This window comes from Panthera tigris, chromosome B3 (assembly GCF_018350195.1).
Source record: "Panthera tigris isolate Pti1 chromosome B3, P.tigris_Pti1_mat1.1, whole genome shotgun sequence".
Taxonomy (NCBI): Eukaryota; Metazoa; Chordata; class Mammalia; order Carnivora; family Felidae; genus Panthera; species Panthera tigris.
Genome location: NC_056665.1, coordinates 849,174 through 858,465, shown reverse-complemented (window position 1 = coordinate 858,465; position 9,292 = coordinate 849,174).

Sequence of the window (9,292 nt, the reverse complement as noted above, 5' to 3'; positions counted from 1 at the left end):
TGGGTTCCTGTTTTTCTCACTCTGCCAGCATCCTCGGGGTCACGATGCAGACGGGCCACAGAGCCACACGCACAAGGGCCGCTTGACTCTGGTTTCGTTTCCGCAGCCGCCCCACCCCCACCGTCCCGGAGGCGCCGGGACCCGGGGGCGCGGGTCCCTGCCCTGCACACAACTGGGCGCGCCTGCGCCACAGCACCCGTCCGTGCTCGCGCCCACGCGCTGGCTGTGCTCCGGCTCCGGGCTCTCCCCTGCCCGGCCCCAGTGGGACTCCGGCGGCAGCGCCCGCCGGAAAGTTCTGGAAGGACCTGCGCCACCACTGGCAGTACCTGGAGCGGGCGCGAGGAAGAGGAGCTGACAGACTTGCGGGCTCGCTCTCTCCGTGGCTGCCGCCCGCTACCCGCCCGCCCCCTGCGCGCGGAGCCCCTGGACTCCCACATGGGTCACAGGACGCAGGACCTGCCCCCGAAGGCCCTGCCGGTCCGAGTGGGCGCCGGGAACACGCAGGCGTCTGGGGGACGCCTCCTGCCGCACACGGGGGGAGGTGGGGGGGGTGCAGAGGGGCAGACACCTCCTTCTGGCTAAGTGCAACTGCCCGCCTGCTCCCGGCTGGCTCGGCGGGAGAGGAGGACAGAACCTTCCAGAGCTGTTGTCTCATCACATTACACATGTCGACAGCCCGTGACGACCGTTCCTGTGTGACGCTCCTCCGAGGGGGAGACTGAGGGTCACAGGGGTGAAGCCGCGGCCGGGGAAGGGCCGAGCCCAGCTCTCCAGGCCTCGTGGCCCAGGGCGTGCCCCTACACCCCTTCCTGAGACCGCGGTCGGCCAGGGGAGCCACACGGGAGCCACAGCGGACCTCATGGAGCCCCGCCGGCCAGTCCCCCTGGGCCTCTGAGGCCCCTTCCAGCAGAGGGCGCCACGACCTCGGCTGACAAGGGTCTGGACCCCTGTTACCCCGCACCGATGCCCCTGTCCCCACACCCACACCTCCGGACCGGCACACACCCCTCCCCTCCCTCTTCCCCAAGCTGACACGTGCCACTGCTGGACCCCCCACGCCCCTCCCCATACGCCCCTTCAACCACCACCCCTCCTCCAGGCCCACTGCTCACCCTGCAGGCAGAGGAAACTGCTCAGGGTACGAGTCCGATCATGCGCCCTCCCTGCCTCCGCTCACCTAAGTCGCCCGGTCCTCCCCAGCTCCTGGAATGAACAGAACACAAGGTCCCGCACTCCCCTCCCAGCCGGGCCCCTCGGTCCTCTCCGCGCCCGCCGGGTTCTGGGACCCCAGATGCCTGCGCTCCCTCCTGCTCCGGAGCCTGTGCTGTGCGTGCTAACTCAGACACCGCTGTGCTTTAGACTAGGGTGGGGATGTCCTCCGGGCAGCCTGTCTCTGCCACCTGCCTCCGGTTTCCGTCGAAGGGGCCACACCTGCATTTGTGTCCACAACGCCTGCCTAACGCCTGGCACGCAGCGGCCTGCCACAGACGTTCTGAAATCAACCAACACCCAGTAAGCGAGCTCATTTCTCAGCCTGGGCCCAGGAGCCCGGCCTACACCGACTCCCTGTTGACAGGCCTGAGGGCTTCTTTGCTGTCACTGGGCCCCCCTTTCGCCGAGCCCACGGTTCAGATCCGGACAGAAAGGTCACTGCCGTGGGTCAGCCTCGAGGCATGAACAGTCCCACGCCTGCTCAGAGACGGCACCAAGGGGAGCCACGCACCTGCCCAGCTCCAGCCTCCCACAGCGCGGGCGCTCACGCGTCACACGCTCTGGATAAAGTTCCCCGGATCGGCAGGACCCAGGGCTGCGGGAATGGGGGGTGCAGACACCGGGCACGTGGTGTGAGAGGCCCCTTGGCTCCCACGGCGGAGACCCAGGCCCGGGCAGGCTGCGAGCACGCGGTGCTTAACGCGGGGACAGGAGACCCAGGTCTCTGAGTCCACCGGCCACACGCTGGCAAAAGGGCGGCAGGGAAGGCCAGCCCAGGTCTCGGTATCCAGCACGGACAGACTGGTGTCCCCTCGATGACGGGAGGGGCCCAGGCCGGTCACCAGGTGGCCAGACGACACCCGGGAATGCAGTCTCAGCAGGGGGCAGGCGCACCGACCCGCGGCAGCAAGTAGCCAGGTGCCCAGGGCACCCGTCCTCGCACACCACGCCGGCACGGAGTGGCGGGAGTCTTTTGTGAACCTGTCCTCCGCTCACAACCTGCAATTCGGGCAGGAGCGGGTGCAAGGGACAGCTCGGCTGGGAAGGCTCGAGGGCCGCGAGGACCTTCGCTGGGACAGTGGCCGGGGCACCACGCTCCGTCTCCACGTGGCCGGGACGGCACGGGGGAGCCTCATCTGTCAGGGGAGCCCCCTGCCACCTCCACAGACGCAAACACCTTCGCTCCGGGCCTATTCAGAGGAGCATCTACATAACTCACCTCCACGTTGTGGAAAGAGCTGCTTAACATCGGGAAAACTTGCGTAAACTCAGCGAAACAATGCTTTCCAAACGACCGGTGCCCACTGATAAAAAAACTATGCAGGAGCGCAGTATCCGTTCAAAGACGAAAGGATTTAAAATCAAAAACAAGAGGGGCGCCTGGGTGGCTCAGTCGGTTGAGCATCCGACTTCGGCTCAGGTCACGATCTTGTGGTCCGTGAGTTCGAGCCCCGCGTTGGGCTCTATGCTGATAGCTTGGAGCCTGGAGCCTGCTTCGGATTCTGTGTCTCCCTCTCTCTCTGCCCCTCCCCTGCTCATGCTCTGTCTCTCTCTGTCAAAAATAAATAAACATTAAAAAAAAAGTAAAAAATAAAATCAAAAACAAGAAACAAAGACTAAAGGGTTTTAATGTAGTAAAAGTAAAAAAAAAAATCTTATATAGTTTCACATTCCACTTTGAAATTAACCTTTAGAAAAGTACCACTGCTTCTTTTCACAGACCTAGAATAAATAATCATAAAGTGTGTACGGAACCACAAAAGACCTCAAAATAGCCAAAGCAGTCCCAAGAAAGAACGAGACGAGAGGTGTCACCAGCCCGGACTCCAAGGTGGACCAAGCTGTAGCGATCCAGACAGTATGGTTCCGGCACAAAAAGACACGTACATCAGCAGAACCGAACAGGGCGCCGGCCCAGAAACAAACCCACATTCATAGTCAATTACTCTATGACACAGCAGGAAGGAACATCCAGTGGGGAACAGACAGTCTCTTCAAGAAATGGTGCTGGGAAAACTGGACAGCCACATGCAAAAAACAAGCAAAACAAGATCACTTTCTTACACAAAAATAGATTCAAGACGGACTGAAGACCTACACGGGAGTCCTGAAACCATAAAAATCCTAAGAGAACACTGGCGGTCGTCTCTTGGACGTCGGCCTTAGCGACATATTTGTAAGTACGTCTCCTCAGAAAAGCAAAAATAAATTACTGGGACTGCATCAAAGTAAACGGCTTTTGCACAGGGAGGGGAGCCATCAATAAAACGAAAAGGCAACCTACAAGTAGAAGGTATTTACCAATGACTTACCAGAGGTTAATATCCAGAATCTATTCAGAACTCACTCAACACCAAAAACGCGATACGTTTAAAAACCGGGCAGAAGACCCGAATACACATTTCTCCAAAGACATCCAGATGCCAACAGACACGTGAAAGGACGCTCGACCTCGCTCGTCATCAGGGAAGCGCAAATCAGAACCACGAGATACCACCTCACACCTGTCAGAACGGCTAAAATCAACACCACAAGAAGTAAGCGTTGGCGAGGCTGTGGAGAAAGGGGAACGTTCATGCGCTGTTGGTGGGAACGCAGGCTGGCCAGCTACCCTGGAGAACAGGGTGGAGGGTCCTCGAAAAGTGAAAAAGGAGCGGTGCCTAGGTGGCTCTGCCGGTTGAGCATCTGACTCTTGGTCTCAGCTCAGGTTATGATCTCAGTTGGTGGGTTCAAGTCCCGCATCGGGCTCGGGCACTAAAAGCGTGCAGGCTGCTTGGGATTCTTTCTCTCCCTTTCTCTCTGACCCTCCTTCACTCGCGCGCTCTCCCTCAAAACAAATAAACTTCAAAAAATAATTAAAAATAGAAACATCCTATCATCCAGTAATCCCACTACTGTGTATTTACCCAAATAAAATGAAGACACTAATTAGAAAAGATATACGCACCCTTGTGTTTATTGCAGCATTATTAACAACAGCCAAGGTATGGAGAGAGACAGTGTCCGTGGACAGATGAATGGACCAAGAACATGTGCTATATACATATATATATATATATATATATATATATATATATATATATATTTCATTCTTTTCGATGGTTGAGTAATAATCTACTCCGTATGTGTATATATATACCATCGAAAAGAATGAAATCTCGTCATTTGTGACATGGATGGACCTGGAGGGAATCAGGCCAAGTGAAATCAGACAGAGAGACAAATACTGTAATTTCACGTATAGGAATCTAAAGAACAAAAGAAGTGAGCGAACAGATTCTTAAATACAGAGGAGGAACGGGTTGGTCGCCAGAGATGGGGGGTGTGCTGGAGACAGACGAAGCAGGCGGAGGGGAGTAAGAGGCACAAACTTCCAGTTACACGGTAAGCGTAAGGGGAGGAAAGCACCGCTGGGCCCCGCCAGACTGCTGTGCCCGACGCCTGAACAGGACACTGCATGTTAGCTATGCTTCAGTAATAAAATAGAAAAGAAATGCAAATGGCCGATTACAAACAAAAACAACCACCTGTCGAGCTTGGTATCGTCTCAGAAAATATGCACAATTCTCTGAAACAACTATTAAAACACTCCCTTTGCTGTGTGAGATTGGATTTTCTTCATGGAGCTCAAGCAGAACAAGGCACACAGACCGAATGCAGGACGTCTGAGAACGGGTTGTTATTTGCAAAACTGTAAAACAATGCTATTGTTCTCACGTTTCTTTTGGAGAATAATTAATTAGAAATATGGTAACAATGTTTTCTCATGAGTAATTTTTGAAGTTCTCAACTTAATTTCCAAGATGGTAGATAGCAGTACATATACTCCACATAAGCAAGCCTTCTGGAACCCTCCACGAGAACAAGAGGGGCACCCGTGTTTCTGGGTTGGTCCCTAACCGCGTGAGCACAGCACCTTCAGAGGCGGTCCAGGGCTCCAAACACACAGGCCCGCGGCCAGCGCCTCCTGCACCAGGCGCCTCGGTGGGCAGTGCAAGGTGCAAGTAAGGTGTGAGTTGGCCTTCACCTTGACCGTGACATTCCAACACGGCCCGCACCACCGCACCCCCAAACACATTGCCGAGGTGGCCGACCCCTGAATTTCCATGGGGTGATCTCCTCTCTGGCTCAAGTGACCCCAGCCGAGCCCAGCAAGGCCCGAGGCACGAGGAGACATCACTCCCGTCACAACCTACGGTGGGAAACCCACAACCTACCTCCTTGTCGAGTGCCATCCAGCGTGTCAGCTGCATCCCTTGTGACAGCAGTCAGGTCTGTTCCTTTAACCACTGCCACGATCTTTTAAGAAGTGTTTAGCCATTTGCAATTATTAATTATATTATAATTATATTAAGGTCTGAAAATACCTTACTATTTATTCTCCCTTACATTTAAAAAATTAACCCGTTTTCTGTCTGCATTCCACTGTGTGCCTTGTTCCTTGACAACAGGAAAACTTGTAGGCCCTGGTCGCCGCGGGATGGGATTTCACGTGTGGACAGGACGTGGTGGTGGCGACGCCCCTGTTGTCATCTCCTTCACTGGCCTTCGCTGCTCCACGCAAGTCCCACTTCCCGTACTAAACATGGGAATTTTGTCCCCTGTTTGGGTTGCTGGTAAATTTTGACGTATTTTTCTGGTTTTGTCTGAAATTTTTGTTTCTTTAATCTTTATTTTTGAGAGCGGGGGGGGGGGGGGGGGGGGGGGAGGGGCAGGCAAAGAGGAGACAGGATCTGAAGCCGACTTCCAATTCGCTTGGCATCATCACCTGTGTCCAGTCCGAGACCACCCCCACCCCCCCCAATTAAGCCCCTGCTTCAGCTATTGCAAGCCTCGGTTCTCGAACTCTCATCTAGTTACTTTAGGTCCTCTGCTGGACTCAACCGAAACCCCCCTCTGAAGATCGCGACTCCTCTCTCTCTGAAGGTAGAGTTCAAGTGTCTTGGTGACTCCCACGTCTGCAGGAGTCTTGTGAATCGGCCTCAGGGCGCTTGTTCTTTGTGAAAAGGAAACTGAATCCAAGAGCTCATACCCTGAGTTTTCTCAATGTTTTTTGTTTTTTTTTTTTAACATTTATCTTTGGGAGCACACACGTGGGGGAGGGGCAAAGAGAGGGGGACAGAGAATCCGAAGCAGGCTCTGTGCTGACAGGCCAACAGCAGTGAGACCAATGCAGGGCTCGAACTCACAAACCGTGAGATCATGACCCGAACCGAAGTCGGATGCTCAACCGACTGAGCCACCCCAGGCGCCCCACGATGCTTTTTTTTCTTCATTTTCTCAGGTAATGATGCATTGCACATGTTATTTACAAGAAACAGTTATGTCTCCTCCCAGAACCTTAAGGTATAACCTCGCGGGGCCCTGATTCTTGGCAGACCCAGACTACAAGTCACATTCCTCGGCCCAAGACTGTCAAGCCCACCCCGCCCCCTGCCCCGGACAAGCACCTGCAGGACAAGAGCAGGCCTTCACTCGGGCTTCCAAGCACCCGTCGGACCGTCCCCCTCAGGGGGCTGGCCCCTCGAGCCCCCCCCCCCCACCCCGCCTGCTGGGCCCAGGCCCTCAAGCAGAGGTGGTTTCCAAGAACCCCCAGCGGGAGGCCGCCTCCATCACCAACTGTGTCGCTTTCTACTGGGCTCTTTAAACGTCTACCTTGTTCCTTTTCTCGTGTTCACAACTGTTTCTCTAACTATCACTAAAGGTATTTCCTACGTGGTTTCTCTGTGCGAACTACACTGGGGGCAAACTCTGGGGACACTCAGCTTTGTGTCTCTCCTTTTTGTGCTCACCTATGATTTTTAGGGTTTTATTTCACCTTGCGTTTCTAGGGATCTGCGGGGTCTGCGGCGAGAGCAATTTCAGATCGCCGGCTACTGCACTGCAACACCCGCTGATCTGCCGTGATACTCTTCTCCACTCGCTCTTTCATTCAGCTGCCGAACGTCACAGCAAGCTCAGAAGAATTTTCGAAGTGGCTGAAGCAGAGCACGGCAAGGGAAGGGGTTGTCTCCAGAGCTTGGCCCTTAACCCAACCTGACCGCACGTCGGAAACTCAATCACTACCGAACAGGAGAACACTAGTGCTAAGGAAGGAAGCGGCAGGAGAAGGGACCCGTGCAGAGACAGAGACTGGTGGTGGCGGGTTAAGGCCAGGACACCATGGAAAACACGCTCTGTAACCGACGGCAAAGAGGCCCGTGGGAAAGGCACATGGTGTGTGGGGAGCATGTGGTAACCGATGCCATCGGCCAACAGAGGCATGCCTGGTGGGGGAGTGGGGGGTGGCCTGGGGGTGGGGGGTGTTGGGCAAGTTCCTTCCCCTGCAGAACCTTCACTTCCTGTTTGTAACAGACACTAAACGGGAGCAGCTATTATGAACGAATGCCCAGGAGACACGGCAGGACGGGGCTGCACAAAAATCATGCTCCGTAAAGGCAAAGACGGGGTGAGGGGTGGTGGGTGGTAAGAAGGAGCAAAGTTTCTCCATTCTGAGGAAACAATGTCAAAACCTGGGCAATCCCACCACGAGAAGACAGATACAAGTCAAAGCACGAACCCGTGAACAAGGTGCCGCCAACACTGCTGCACTGGGCGCCGGGGACGCGGTCACAGCCAGACGACGCAGCCCCGGGGCCGGCACACGACCGGAGCCCATCGCTCCACGGGCGCGGTCTTACACACACACGTCCGTCAGGTCCGAAGACCGTGCCAATGCAGGACCAAAACCTGCCGTTTCACCAACGACTTGGAAACTGCTGCCTTTAAGAAGTGATGCGCTACTTATAAAGAGTCCCGAACACCGAAGTCACGGCAGGAACGAGGGAGAGGAAGTGAAAGCGACAAGGCCTGCTCCTGTCCTGCCAGTGGGTTCAGTTCCTAGTTCAAGGAACACACTTAAGACTAAGGGATTCTAGACTGCCTCGCGAGGGAAGCTGGTCCAGAAGTCTCCACGGCGGGGGCGCACAGACGTTTGGAAACAAAGACCTAGGTTTAAAAAACTATTAGAACAAAATGTTTTTAAAAAGTTTGTATAAACACGTATGGTGGATGTTAACTAGACCTAACTGTGGTGATCACTTCACAATGTATACAAATACAAAATCACTGTGTTGTACATGTAAAACTAACAGGTCAATTGTACTTCAACTAAAAAAAAAGATTTTAACATGAACACTTTCGTTTTTCGGTAAGCATCAATTAATAACTATCAGTTCAGGATCATCTTGATTAGATTTTATTCGAGCTCCTCTGACCACTGCACATCATGTTCTGGAACCACCTTAAGAATTACTAGCATATGGGGGCACCTGGGTGACTCAGATGAGCCTCTGACTTTTGGTCCTGATCAGCTCAGGTCATGATCTCAGGGTGGTGAGTTCAAGCCCCACCTTGGGCTCCTGTGCTGGGCGTGAATGAAGCTTACTTTAAAAAAAACAAAACAAAAAACAACAACTAGCAAATGAAAACCTACTCAAAATGCTTAATAATGTCCAGGCAACATTACTGCCTGTAGTGTCACCAGGTAGACCTATCAATGCTCTGCTCCTTTTTAAGTTTATTTTGGGAGAAAGAGCACAAGCAGGGGAGGGGCTGGGGAGAAAGGATCCCAGCACGGAGCCCAGAGCCTGAAGCAGGGCTCAGACTCACAAACGGAGAGATCGTGATCCACGCTGGACCCAGAGGCACCCAGGCACCCTTTGCTGCTCCGTTCTTCCACTCCATTTACATAGGTGGGGAGAAGTTAATGTCTGATAAAGAAAACCCTGGATTTTAGGCCCTGTGAATGTCAGTGAACATCTTAAAATAATGAGAAAGCAAGAGGTCACAGTTGTAAAACTTCCCTTACTGCTCAAGATTAACAAGAGTCTACGAAAAGCAGAGAAACGGTCCTGTGGCTCTCTAACTCCTCAGCGAGAACTCGAGAGCAAATTGCCAAAGCTTCCGTGGATGAGAGGGAGATGCTGCAGCCAACCACCTCCTTCCATAAAAGGCCAAACAAGAAAATCGAACACCTCCCTGCTCCCTGAAGTACCACTGCCTAGACGTGAAAAGGGATACACAGTACAGAGGTCTCAAA